Raw genomic sequence first — 15327 nt, 5'->3', positions numbered from 1 at the left:
CTCTACTGGGTATGTATTTCATGGTTCATAGATATCACTACAGATGCCAAATGTAGATATAGCTCCAACCATAAGTTAATGAATGTATGTCTGTCTGAAAAGAATGCTCTGCTCATTACTGCAAACAAAAGTATTTTTTCCACAGCTCAGGTCCAAAGAAAGTTTTGATGCTTGACCAGTGGATACAGTTATTGGGCTATTGGACTTAAAGTTTGAGAATATTTATTCAGAAGAGCATTCATTTTGAGAGCATTTGCACAGCCATTGAAAAGCCTTTTGTATATTTGGGAGCCATACAGTCATGGAGAAAAAGCAATACCATACAACTTAAGTGATCACGCAACAAAAGTAGAAGTATCAATTGTGAAAGCAAAATATGTACAGAAAATAGGTGACCAGCAATCAGTTGGATAAATATGGTTGCACAAACCTTGAATCAAATAAGTAACTCTGTAAAAATCAGAGTGCTTACAGATATATGAACAAATAGAAAAATGACTTATGTTCATTCAGTTGTCCCCTGAGAATAATCCACCCAGCTCTAGCTAAGTGATATGGTGTGACACTGTCCAGAGCTACTCAGGTTTCAGAGTAGCGGCCGTATTAGTCTGTATCCGCAAAAAGAAAAGGGGTACCTGTGACACCTTAGAGACTAACAAATTTATTTGAGCATAAGCTTTCGTGAGCTACAGCTCACTTCATCAGATGCATGCAGTGGAAAATACAGTGGGGAGATTTTATATACACAGAGATCATGAAACAGTGGGTGTTACCATACACTCTGTAACAAGAGTGATCAGGTAAGGTGAGCTATTACCAGCGGGGGAGGGGGACGGGTACCTTTTGTAGTGGTAATCAAGGTGGGCCATTTCCAGCAGTTGACAAGAACGTGTGAGGAACGGTGGGGGGCAGGGGAATAAACACAGGGAAATAGTTTTACTTTGTGTAATGACACATCCACTCCCAGTCTTTAGTCAAGCCTAAGTTAATTGTATTCAGTTTTCAAATTAATTCCAATTCAGCAGTCTCTCGTTGGAGTCTGTTTTTGAAGTTTTTTTGTTGAAGAATTGCCACTTTTAGGTCTGTAATCGAGTGACCAAAGAGATTGAAGTGATCTCCGACTGATTTTTGAATGTTATAATTCTTGACATCTGATTTGTGTCCATTTATTCTTTTACGTAGAGACTGTCCAGTTTGGCCAGTGTACATGGCAGAGGGGCATTGCTGGCACATGATGGCATATATCACATTGGTAGATGTGCAGGTGAACGAGCCGCTGATAGTGTGGCTGATGTGATTAGGCCCTATGATGGTGTCCCCTGAATAGATATGTGGACACAGTTGGCAATGGGCTTTGTTGCAAGGATAGGTTCCTGGGTTAGTGTTTTTGTTGTGTGGTGTGTGGTTGCTGGTGAGTATTTGCTTCAGGTTGGGGGACTGTCTGTAAGCAAGGACTGGCCAGTCTCCCAAGATCTGTGGGTCATCCTTCAGGATAGGTTGTAGATCCTTGATGATGCGTTGGAGAGGTTTTAGTTGGGGGCTGAAGATGATGGCGAGTGGCGTTCTGTTATTTTCTTTGTTGGGCCTGTCCTGTAGTAGGTAACTTCTGGGTACTCTTCTGGCTCTGTCAATCTGTTTCTTCACTTCAGCAGGTGGGTATTGTAGTTGTAAGAACCCACCTGCGAAATGTTCACTGCAGAGTTAGGTTGTGATTGACACCCAGGTCTGAGCATACGTGGGTTACCCTAGCCGAGGTGTGAGAAATTACTTGAATAGCCCTACCCAAGTTACGGTGTCCTCACTGGAGCTGTAATCACCCATGTATGTTGGTAGGACTTCTGGGGGCATATCCCATGATTCTTTTGTGTTGCAATATTTGAGCCACTCTGACTCTTTCCCACTCAATTGTGGGAAAACGTGTCTGTCCTTCTGGGAACCCACTGGGAATTGTGGAAAGACATTGGAGGACTATGAGTCTGAATCCTCACTGCAAAATGGGTGGATTACTAGCCCAAGTGAAAGCGGAACTAGGCTCTAACCCAGTCATGCCAGTTAGCCCACATTGAAAGCCCCCCTTATCTCAGGTGAGAAGATTTTGTGTTTGGATAGAAGTGGGGTATGGAGCAACACCGGAATAAGAGTCTGGGCTAACTCTCCAGTGAAGACATAAACCCAGATGCAGTGTTTACCTGCTGGGGAAATGTAACTGTCACTTCCATTATCGTATAGTTTTTTTTTCTTCCAAGCAGACAATGAGTCTACAACTACATTTCATTATATCTTCCCCTTCAGGGCATTTGGGTTGTTTTTAAAGAGTACTCTGATTCCACTCCTGTCACTGACTCCAGTAACTGTACATTTAAAACAAACAAACAAAAAAGTACTTTGGACCCAGGGGAAATTTTTCCTTCATATATTTCCTATCTTCAGTTAATTTCTTCTGGTGTAGAGGAGGGAAGGTGAAACAGGTGGGAGTTCTTTTTTTTTGCATTGCGGACAGCTATTTTCAGAAATGTTGATACTGCATATTGTTTTTATTTTCAGAATGTTGACACTGGAGAAGTGTCCCCTTAGTGGAGTCAAATGTTTCTCTGTTGCAAAAAGGCCATCACTGATAGACTATGGTTCAAATACTCTGGTGACATAACTTCACTGATGTCAGTGGAATTATTCCAGCAGAGAATGTGGCCCATGACAAGAGATGCAGGAGTTGCTAAGTCATTTTAATCTATTTAAGACGGGGGGTATGCCTCAGCTTGCTCCTGGCTTATCCAAAAGTTCCCACACACAAATGTTAATGTTTGAAGGGGGGTGAAGGCCTCATCCAAGATCCTGAAATCTCCATGGTAGATTACTTGACCCTTATAGATACAGCTGCATCCATCAATAATATCTTGGACTATATGATAAAATACATATTGGTTACATCCTAATTTCCTCTCCCTGAATCCTTTGGTATGCAACTAGGTCTTTCACTCTACTGTCTGGGTTGATGGTGAAGGATATTATAGCCAGATCTGGTATAAAAAGGTGCATAGTAGCATGTGCCTAATATGACTAAAAATATAGATGGTAGATCAAAAGGTTTATTTTTCTTTCACTTCAGAAATTATTGCACACACACAGTCGTCATCCCTTTAAGAAGAAAACATTGAATACATTGGGTGTAAGTATTCCTTGGCAACAAGAATAGCTATTTTGATGGATTTTTTTAAACATTTGTTTATTTTTTATGAGAAGATGGAGGCAACAAAGACAACACTACCACTGTTAATTGCCTGCTCATGTTCTTCTAATCTTCAACTTCACTGGCATCTGTATAAGCCACCCAAAGGGAAAGAATACACTTAAAAAGCTGGGCTCCATCAGGAATGATAGATTCAGGTGTTCTCAGAACTAGCAACAGACTGTTAGGCTTCATATTTGGAGATATGAATATTTTAAGCCCTGTAACTCAAAATTCTTACATATTTTTTAAAACTGTGTATTACATCAGAGGTTCTCAACCTGTGCTCTGCGGACCTCTGGAGGTTCACAGACTATGTCTGAGGCGTCCACAAAAGGTTGTCATTACCATAGAACCATGGTTTTCAACCTGTGGTCCAGACCCTGGGGATCTGCAAACTGTCTAAGATTTTCAAAGGGGTCCTCACCTCCATTAGAAAAATTTTAGGGGTCTGCAAATGAAAAATGGTTGAGAATCATTGGACTACAGGACTCATCTACCAGTACTTCATTCTTAGGACCTGCAGATGGAAGAAAATTTAAAAACTTCCTATTCCCAATAGCCAGTAATCTTCTCAGCCACATGACTGCTCTAACATTATTCAGCATTACAAAATAAGATTGGAGAAATCTTCAAAATTGTGTTTGTGTGAAGTGCTCTTGAATTTAGAAACATCAAGGAGATCTGTTTCTGGAAGTCCACTCTGTTCAGGCAGAGACTGTTGAAACTGATAGATCATAAAAGCAGAGTCTCATACATTTTCATGGAGAATGTATATATTTAATTAAAAACTAAATGAAAAAAAAAAACCAATTTGGAGGTCAGTAGTGTGGCAACAGTCTCATACTTTGCTGAAATTTCCACTCTTCTTCCTTTACAACTACTGTAGCAGACAGGAAATGAAATGACCCAAAACAAAGAAACAAAGAGTTTCCTTAATGTTGAAAGCCTCAGTATCAATAAAAAGGAAATTAAGATGAGACTAATTAATGTACCATGTGCCTTGAAATTCCCATGCATAGATGTTTAACCACCTTAAGTCTTTCTTTTGAAATTATGCATTGAAGTCAATATGGGCAACTTAAGCTGCAACATTGAATTCTTGCTTTTGTGGATGTAATTGAGGCCATGGTTTCTCCACATTGGGGTAAAAAATGTGTCCTGTTTTTGCTGTTGTAGCATAAATTCTTCTTCAAGTGCTATCCCTGTGGGTGCTCCACTTCAGGTGTCTGTGTATCCTGGTACTGCTGACTGGATATTTTTGGTAGCAGTGCCTGGTCGGGAAGCACATGCGCAGTAGCTGTCTCGCGGTGCCGTTGATGATTGAACTAGCACCTGCGCATCCCGACCCCCTTAGTTCTTTCTCAACCATCCTCAGCTGCAGGTGGCACTCCAATGGCAGTATGACTTTTAATACAGAGTACTGCCATTCAGACTGTCGACAGCTCCACGAGTCTTTACCAAAACCCTTGCGGTGATAGATGCTCATCTGTGCAGACAGGGAATATTGATATTCCCATACTTAGACAATTGCCTACTAAAAGGCCATACCAGGACAGAAACATGACACATCACTCGACAAACCATCTCTGTTTCACTCCTTAGGGCTACAAATCAACTAAAAGAAATCTACCCTAACTCCAGTACAACTGGACTTCATAGGAGCACAGCTGGACTCTGTAAAGGCCAAAGCTTTGCTACCGATGCCCCCATTCACAGCAGTGACCTCCCTCATCTTGGTGATCGCAGCCCATGGGTGTCTGCATGAACCTGCCAACAACTCCTGGGACACAGCGTGGCCACCACTTTTGTTGTAAAACATGCCAGACGACACTTGCGCTGCTTTCAAGGATGGCTGAACTCAGTGTATATTCCACAAAAGCACAGCCTACACAAGAGACTCATGCTGACCTCAGAGGTCCTACATTCACTACGATGGTGGACAAACCCAACAAACGTGTGCTCAGGCATCCCACTTCAACAAGATCCGCCATCCATACAAATCACAACAAATGCCTCACTTATCAGATGGCGAGTTCACCGAAACCAACATGCAATCTAAGGCAAGTGGTCCCCCATGGAAACACACTTACACATAAACCTGCTCGAATTACACGTGGTCCACAATGCGTGCCTACATTTCCTCCCTATTATACGAGGTAAAACAATAAGGATCCTGACACGACAACATCATGTGTACTATATAAATTGTCAGGATGGGGCACATTCCCACTTCTTATGCATGGAGGCCCTAAAACTATGGAACTGGTGTATAAAACACAACATCTCTGTTACAGCAGCATACCTCCCAGGCCGAGTGAACATGATGGCAGACACTTTAAGCAAACAGTTTTCCCAGGAGTATGAATGGGAACTGAACAATGAAATAACACAACATGTATTTCACATGTGGGGATCACCACACACAGATCAGTTCGTGACATCGGTAAACAAGAAATGTACAAAGTTTTGCTCATGAGCAGGACTCAGAACACAATCCATGGGAGACGCTTTTCTCATCAAATGGAACGCTCCTCTCCTATGCGCATTCTCACCAATACCTCTGATTTCCAGAGCGATACACAAAATACAAACCGACAAAGCCAAAATAATACTCATAGTACCGACATGACCCAAACAGACTTGGTTCCCTTACCTGACACGCATGGCAATCTGCACGCCGTTCACTCTCCCTCTGCTATGGAATCTTCTCTCTCAGGACAATAGTCAAATCCTCCACCCGGATGTGGAGAGACTTCATCTGAAGGCATGGCTCCACCCGGACGAACTAGCCTGCTGAGAACAGGTAAAACAAGTGTTAATAAACAGTAGGAAGCACAACACACATACTACCCATCTCCAAAAATGGAAGAGATTCTTCCTGTGGTGCCAAAACAAGAAAATATCTGCAGGCCAGGCACCACTTCCACTAATCATGGATTATTTATTATCCCTAAAGCACTCAGGACTCGCTATGAGTTTGGTTAGAGTTCACCTTGTGGCCATAATGTCCTTCCATCAACAGGTAGACGGGAGGTCGGTATTTGCCCACTTGATTACCAAGTGATGTTGGACCATATTAAAGAAGTTCTGTATTAAAATCACAAATGAGTTTGATTCCCCACAGTTTAAATTCCAGGGTATTACTAATTAAGAGGTCTGTTAGTTTTTGGTACTGTTTCTCTCCCTGTCTGTGTGAAACTTGCAAGCTGCTAATTGTGTTAGTACATTCTAAGACAGAGTCTGTTGTCAAAGCAATTCTTTGTAACAACAACTACTCACACAGAGAGAGACTCAAAGCAATACTCTGTAACAACAGAAACGGCACCCAGAGACTCCCCGCCCTTTTGTTGTATTCATCTCGCTTTGTTAACAATTGTGATTAAAATAGAGATAGAGGATGTATGTGGATGGATGCTTGGTGTGGATAATAACTGAATGATCAGGGAGGTGCCAGCCTAAGAATCCAGTGTCCATCAGCTGAAGAAGGTGTCAAGTGGAAATAACCAGAGGACCCCCGGAAGGCAGACTGGAATCCACCCAACAGCCTCAAGGATAGGAGAACCAAAGAACAAGATAACATCTGGCAGCACAGAGCCATCAGGAATGTGCCATAGACATCTGAGAACCTATGCCTGCATGGGAATTAAATCTGTTCCTTAAAAGTCCCTTTTGAACCCTTAGCCACATGCTCATTACTTCACTTATCTATGAAAGTGGCATTCCTGGTCTCCATTATATTGGCGCGAAGAGTCAGTGAGATGGGGCTCTCATGGCTCACCCACCATGCACAATATTCTTTGACACTTAGAACACATCCTAAGTTTATGCCCAAAATATTATCTTCATTCCACCTCAACCAACCAATTCACTTACCTACATCCACTACCCATCCTTCTCCCCTCTACTTTGGAGTTTGCAATAAAGACTCTATGGTAGAGAAGGAACTGAGGGGGTCGGGACTCACAGATGCCACTTGAATCGCCAATGGCACCGCAAGATGGATACTGCGCACACGTGTCCTGACCAGCCACTGAAAATCTCTGATTAGCAGCACCGGGACACACCGACACCTGAAGTGGAGCACCCACAGGGACACACATCTCAAAGAACCTCAGTTACTGCACAAGGTGAGTAACCTTCTCATGGTAGTATGGAAAAGGTTGAGAACTGCAGAGTTTAGATGAGATTTTCAAAAGTGCTCAGTAGTGGCCTAAATCCATAGTCATTTTAGTATGTGATCATATAAAGACAGTAGCAGAATACATATAAACAAGGGGGACACTTGCGAACTTATTGAGTGCTTAACTTTTCAACCTTTGCATTCTTATAACATTTTTGTCTGTGTATATTAATACACAAAGATGATAAACACACTTTTCATTTCTGTGTTTTTGTGTGAAATATGTTAGTCACTTAACAGTAAATATCTTCCACTCACAGGCACGCTCTTAACTACATCACAGCCTTTAATTCTGCCTCCCCCAACATCTTCTTCTTCATATGCCCTTTCACCGTACTACGCTCTCTCTCCCACAGTAACAGTTATGGATATGTAATGTAGTTGAGAAAGGGGTGGTGTAGTAAAGGGAATAATAGAAGACTAGTTCTCCTAGAAGAGCAAAGTAAAATATGGTAGTTGTAGAAAAGATAAGTGTCTGTGGGGGGAGAAATATACAGTATGTACTGTTAAGTGATTTTAATTTTTCAGTTTTCTGCTTTCCTATTAGGTATGTTGTATGTAGCAGCCTTAACTGTTTCACAATCATTTTTTGTATTATGTTGCTAGTTATCTTTTAATGTTTAGGCAAGCAAGAGGGGAAGGACAGGACAGCTATGTGGAGATAGAAGTGAAGCTGCTGATAGATTTTATCCATCAATAGCCACACATAAAACCTTCTCCACTGTAAGAAATTTTGACAGAAGTGTAGCTTCTGACAAAGATTTTATGTGCTTACATACACAACTTATCTGTCAGCAATTGCTGGTGCATAAATTTTCAGTTATGACAAGTAAAAATTAATGTAAACCTAAATTTAAAAAAAAATCAAAATATTTGCTGCACTATATCTATTCAACATCCTCCCTTTCATCGTTTTTTTATTTTTATTTTTAAAATTTTTTTTGCATAAGCAATGTGTTTAACGGTATCAGTGAACAAAGGAAAATTGGGCTGCCATGGTCAAACCTCAGCCAGAGCCCAGTTTAAAACACTTCCTATTAAAATATTTTTAAACTTATATAGAAAATTCAAAAGACAGAAACTATTGCTGAAAAATTTCACACCAAAAGGCCACCTACTTTTAATGAAAAACATGAATTTGTCACATTTTAGAAGGCAATCTTAATTATGGAACTACAACCAGCACCTCCACAAAAATATATGAATATAAATCTTTTTAGTAAAGGTTTTATATAAAAGCAGCACATATTTTATGAAATAGCTGTGCCAAGAAGAAAAAATACACATTTCTATTTTTTTATTGTTGCAAAACGGTTTTTGTGGAACTCTACACATAGTCTCGGTAACAGCTCTGCAGCTGTTATGAATCACTTTTTACCAATTGAGAATCTGCCCCACACACCATACAAAATGGACTGCCATATGGCAGAGATTTCAAAGACTTTCCAGACTAAATGTAGTGATTATGGATACCATATTTTCACTATATTCTAATCATTCTCTTTATATGGACCAATTCTGCAAATATAAATAAAATAAAATAAGCTTGGCAAGTAACACACAAACCTCAGCATGAAAAGATAGAGTGAGGAAACGAGTAACTACCGCCCTCCTTCTGCCACTATTTAAAGTGTACTTTCTATCACCTGCCTCTTGAACAGGGAATACTAAACATTATTACTGGCATACTCAGTAAATCTAGAAATATACACAATACTATAAAAGGGTATCACAGCAAAGCCCAAACAAAAAAACTTGCAGAGATGATTTCAGGCTACCACACATTTAAAAAAAAGATATTCTCACTACTTCTCTTTGATCAGAATTATTTTATATATAAACTAGCAGAAAACAACCTGCCAGATTTTGCATTTGTGAGAACTGCACAGCAAAATACTAAGGGATTGTCTACACTACCACTTAAGTCGAAGTTACATCGACTTAAAGGTGTGTCTACACTGCGCTATGTCGGCGGGAGATGCTCTCCCGCTGACATAGCTTCCACTTCTCATTGAAGTGGAGTAATTATGCCAATGGGAGAGTGCTCTCCCATTGGCATAGCGCATGTTCACCAGACATGCTACGGTGGTGCAGCTGCACCAATGTAGCGCGTTAGTGTAGACTAGCCCTAAGTAGTGTTGAGAAAAAGGATACAACAGATCTATATCAAAAAGAACAAGGAGTACTTGTGGCACTTTAGAGACTAACAAATTTATTTGGGCGTAAGCTTTTGTGGGCTAAAATCCACTTAATCAGATGCATGGAGTGAAAAATACAGTAGGAAGATATAGATAGATATACACACACACACATACACACACACACATATACAGAGAACATGAAAAGATGGGGGTTGCCATACCAACTCTAACGAGACCAGTGAAGGTGGGCTATTATCAGCAGGAGAAAAAAAAACTTTTGTAGTGATAATCAGGATGGCCCATTTCAAACAGTTGACAAGAAGGTGTGAGTAACAGTAGGGGGGAAAATTAGCATGGGGAAATAGTTTTTAGTTTGTGTAATGACCCATCCACTTCCAGTCTTTATTCAAGCCTAATTTGATGGTGTCCAGTTTGCAAATTAATTCCAGTTCTGCAGTTTCTCGTTGGAGTCTGTTTTTGAAGTTTTTTTGTTGAAGAATTCCACTTTTAGGTCTATCATTGAGTGTCCAGGGAGTTTCAAGTGTTCTCTGACTGGGTTTTGAATGTTATAATTCTTGACATCTGATTTGTGTCCATTTATCCTTTTGCGTGGAGACTGTCCGGTTTGGCCAATGTACATGGCAGAGGGGCATTGCTGGCACATGATAGCATATATCACATTGGTAGATGTGCACGCGAACAAGCCCCTGATGGTGTGGCTGATGTGATTAGATCCTATGATGGTGTCCCTTGAATAGATATGTGGACAGAGTTGGCGTTGTGTTCTGCACAGCTGAGGTTATGGGGCAAGTGATGCTGCTTTTCCACAATTTCAGCACGTGCACATCAGCGGAAGCACTCTATGTAGAAGTCCAGTCTGTTATTTCGACCTTCAGGAGGAGTCCACGCAGAATGCTTCTTTTTGTAGTGTTGGTAGGAAGGTTTCTGTGGGTTAATATGCTGTTCAGAGGTGTGTTGGAAATATTCCTTGAGTCGGAGACGTCTAAAAGTAGGATTCTAGGTCAGCACAGAACTGTATCATATTTGTGGGGGTGGAGGGGCAGAAGGAGAGGCCCTGAGATTGGCAGAAGAATCAGTCCTGGTTAAGAGCATAGCTGGAGAGATTAACAATATTGTTGGGTGGGTTAAGGGAACCACAACACACCTCTGAACATGTGCACGGGCTGAAATTGTGGAAGAGCACTTGGCCCATAACCTCAGCTGTGCAGAACACAATGCTATCCACAGCCTCAGGAACAACTCTGACATCATAGTCAAAAAGGCTGACAAAGGAGTTGCTGTCGTCACCATGAATAGGTCAGAAGATGAACAAGAGGCTGCTCGGCAGCTCTCTTACACCACATTCTACAGGCCATTACCCTCTGATCCCACTGAGAGTTACCAGAAGAAACTACACCATCTGCTCAAGAAACTCCCTGGCAAAGCACAGGAACAAATCTGCACAGACACACGCCTAGAACCCCAACCAGGGGTATTCTGTCTGCTACCCAAGATCCATAAACCTGGAAATCCTGGATGCCCCATCATTGCAGGCATTGACATCCTGACAACAGGATTGTCTGGCTATGTAGACTCCCTCATCAGGCCCTATGCTACCAGCACTCCCAGCTATCTTCGAGACACCACTAACTTCCTGAGGAAACTACAATCCATTGGTGATCTTCCAGAAAACACCATCCTAGGTGCTATGGATGTAGATGCCCTCTACATCAACATTCCACACACAGATGGACTACAAGCCGTCAGGAACAGTATCCCCGATAATGTCATGGCAAACCTGGTAGCTAAACTTTGTGACTTTGTTCTCACCCACAACTATTTCACATTTGGGGACAATGTATGCCTTCAAGTCAGCGGTACTGCTATGGGTACCCTCATGGCCCCACAGTATGCCAACATTTTTATGGCTGACTTAGAACAGCGCTTCCTCAGCTTTTGTCCCTTAACACCCCTTCTCTACTTGCGCTTGATGACATCTTCATCATCTGGACCATGGAAAAGAAGCCCTTGAGGAATTCCACCATGATTTCAACAATTTCCATCCCACCATCAACTTCAGCCTGGACCAGTCCACACAAGAGATTCACTTCCTGGACACTACAGTGCTAATAAGCGATGGTCACATACACACCACCCTATACCCGAAACCTACTGACTGCTATACTTACCTACATGCCTTCAGCTTTCATCCAGACGACATCACACGATCCATTGTCTACAGCCAAGCTCTAAGATACAACCACATTTGTTCCAATCCCTCAGACAGAGATAAACACCTACAGGATCTCTATCAAGCGTTCTTAAAACTACAATACCCACCTGCTGAAGTGAAGAAACAGATTGACAGAGCCAGAAGAGTACCCAGAAATCACCGACTATAGGACAGGCCCAACAAAGACAGTAACAGAACACTACTAGCAGTCACCTTCAGCCCCCAACTAAAACCTCTCCAGCACATCATCAAGGATCTACACCGTATCCTGAAGGATGATCCCTCACTCTCACACACCTTGGGAGACAGGCCAGTCAACACGGTTTCTGAAAAGGGAGATCATGTCTTACTAATCTATTAGAGTTCTTTGAGGGGATCAACAAACATGTGGACGGGGGGATCAGTGGACATAGTGTACTTAGATTTCCAGAAAGCCTTTGACAAGGTCTGTCAAGGTTCCTCCCCCACTCTGAACTCTAGGGTACAGATGTGGGGACCTGCATGAAAACCTCCTAAGCTTACTTTTACCAGCTTAGGTTAAAACTTCCCCAAGGTACAAATTAATTTTATCCTTTGTCCTTGGAATATCCACTGCCACCACCAAACTCTTAACTGGGTTTACTGGGAAATGTAGTTTGGACACGTCTTACCCCCCAAAATCCTCTCAACCCTTGCACCCCACTTCCTGGGAAAGGTTTGGTAAAAATCCTCACCAATTTGCATAGGTGACCACAGACCCAAACCCTTGGATCAGAGAACAATGAAAAAGCATTCAGTTTTCTTACAAGAAGACTTTTAATAGAAATAGAAGTAGATAGAAGTAAAGGAATCACCCCTGTAAAATCAGGATGCTAGATACCTTTCAGGGTAATTAGATTCAAAACAGAGAATCCCTCTAGGCAAAACCTTAAGTTACAAAAAAGACACACAGACAGAAATAGTCATTCTATTCAGCACAATTCTTTTCTCAGCCATTTAAAGAAATCGTAATCTAACACATACCTAGCTAGATTACTTACTAAAGTTTTAAGACTCCATTCCTGGTCTATCCCCAGCAAAAAAGCAGCATATAGACAGACACAGACCCTTTGTTTCTCTCCCTCCTCCCAGCTTTTGAAAGTATCTTGTCTCCTCTTTGGTCATTTTGGTCAGGTGCCAGCGAGTTTACCTTTAGCTTCTTAACCCTTTACAGGTGAGAGGATTTTTCCTCTAGCCAGGAGGGATTTTAAAGGGGTTTACCCTTCCCTTTATATTTATGACAAGGTCCCTCACCAAAGGCTCTTACGCAAATTAAGTTGTCATGGGATAAGAGGGAAGATCCTGTCATGGATTGAGAACTGGTTAAAAGACAGGGAACAAAGGGTAGGAATAAATGGTAAATTTTCAGAATGGAGAGTGGTAACTAGTGGTGTTCCCCAAGGGTCAGTCCTAGGACCAATCCTATTCAACTTATTCATAAATGGATCTGGAGAAAGGGGTAAACAGTACGGGGGCAAACTGCTCAAGCTAGTCAAGACCAAAGCAGACTGCGAAGAACTTCAAAAAGATCTCACAAAACTAAGTGATTGGGTAACAAAATGGCAAATGAAATTTAATGTGGATAAATGTAAAGTAACGCATGTTGGGAAAAAATAACCCCAACTACACGTACAATATGATGGGAGCTAATTTAGCTACAACTAATCAGGAGAAAGATCTTGGAGTCATCGTGGATAGTTCTCTGAAGATGTCCACGCAGTGTGCAGCGGCAGTCAAAAAAGCAAACGGGATGTTAGGAATCATTAAAAAAGGGATAGAGAATAAGACGGAGAATATCTTATTGCCCTTATATAAATCCATGGCACGCCCACATCTTGAATACTGCACACAGATGTGGTCCCCTCATCTCAAAAAAGATATACTGGCATTAGAAAAGGTTCAGAAAAGGGCAACTAAAATTATTAGGGGTTTGGAATGGGTCCCATATGAGGAGAGATTAAAGAGACTGACTTTTCAGCTTGGAAAAGAGCAGACTAAGGGGGGATATGATAGAGGTTTATAAAATCATGAGTGGTGTGGAGAAAGTGATTAAGGAAAAGTTTATTTACTTGTTCCCATAATATAAGAACTACGGGCCACCAAATGAAATTGATGGGTAGCAGGTTTAAAACAAATAAAAGGAAGTTCTTCACTCAGCGCACAGTCAACCTGTGGAACTCCTTGCCTGAGGAGGTTGTGAAGGCTAGGACTATAACAGGGTTTAAAAGAGAACTGGATAAATTCATGGAGGTTAAGTCCATTAATGGCTATTAGCCAGGATGGGCAAGGAATGGTGTCTGTAGCCTCTGTTTGTCAGAGAGTGGAGATGGATGGCCGGAGAGAGATCACTTGATCACTACCTGTTATGTTCACTGCCTCTGGGGCACCTGGCATTGGCCACTGTCGGTAGACAGGATACTGGGCTGGATGGACCTTTGATCTGACCCAGTATGGCCGTTCTTATGTCTTCGCTTACAGATAGCCCCCCAACCTTAAGGAAATACTCACCAGCAACCACATACCACACAACAAAAACACTAACCCAGGAACCTATCCTTGCAACAAACCCATCCTTGCAACAAACCCTGTTGCCAACTCTGTCCACGTATCTATTCAAGGGACACCATCATAGGACCAAATCACATCAGCCACACCATCAGGGGCTCGTTCACCTGCACATCTATTAATGTGATGTATGCCATCATGTGCCAGCAATGCCCCTCTGCCATGTACATTGGCCAAACCAGACAGTCTCTGTGCAAAAGAATAAATGGACACAAATCAGACGTCAAGAATTATAACATTCAAAAACCAGTCAGAGAACACTTCAAACTCCCTGGACACTCAATGACAGACCTAAAAGTGGCAATTCTTCAACAAAAAAAACTTCAAAAACAGACTCCAACGAACTGCAGAACTGGAAACTGCAGAACTGGAATTAATTTGCAAACTGGACACCATCAAACTAGGCTTGAATAAAGACTAGAAGTGGATGGGTCATTACACAAACTAAAAACTATTTCCCCATGCTAATTATCCCCCCTACTGTTACTCACACCTTCTTGTCAACTGTTTGAAATGGACCATCCTGATTATCACTACACAAGTTTTTTTTCCTCCTGCTAATAATAGCCCACCTTAATTGATTGTCTCGTTAGAGTTGGTATGGCAACCCCCATTTTTTCATATTCTCTGTATGTGTGTGTGTGTGTGTGTATATATATATATATCTTTCTACTGTATTTTTCACTCCATGCATCTGATTAAGTGGGTTTTTGCCCACGAAAGCTTACACCCAAATACATGTTAGTCTCTAAGGTGCCACAAGTACTCCTCGTTCTTTTTGCTGATACAGACTAACACGGCTACCACTCTGAGATCTAAATCAATTTTCCAGTATGAATTCTACATCCTGAGGCTGCTTGACAAGACAATAAAACTTTATTCCATTGAAAAATTGCTCTCACAAGAGAAGAGCAGTTTAACACTAACTTAACTAAAAATAACTGAAAACACAGTATACAAG

The sequence above is a fragment of the Eretmochelys imbricata genome, chromosome 7, assembly GCF_965152235.1.
Source record: "Eretmochelys imbricata isolate rEreImb1 chromosome 7, rEreImb1.hap1, whole genome shotgun sequence".
NCBI classification, from domain to species: Eukaryota; Metazoa; Chordata; order Testudines; family Cheloniidae; genus Eretmochelys; species Eretmochelys imbricata.
The sequence above is the reverse complement of the archived record's forward strand: the minus strand, read 5'-3'. Positions refer to the sequence as shown.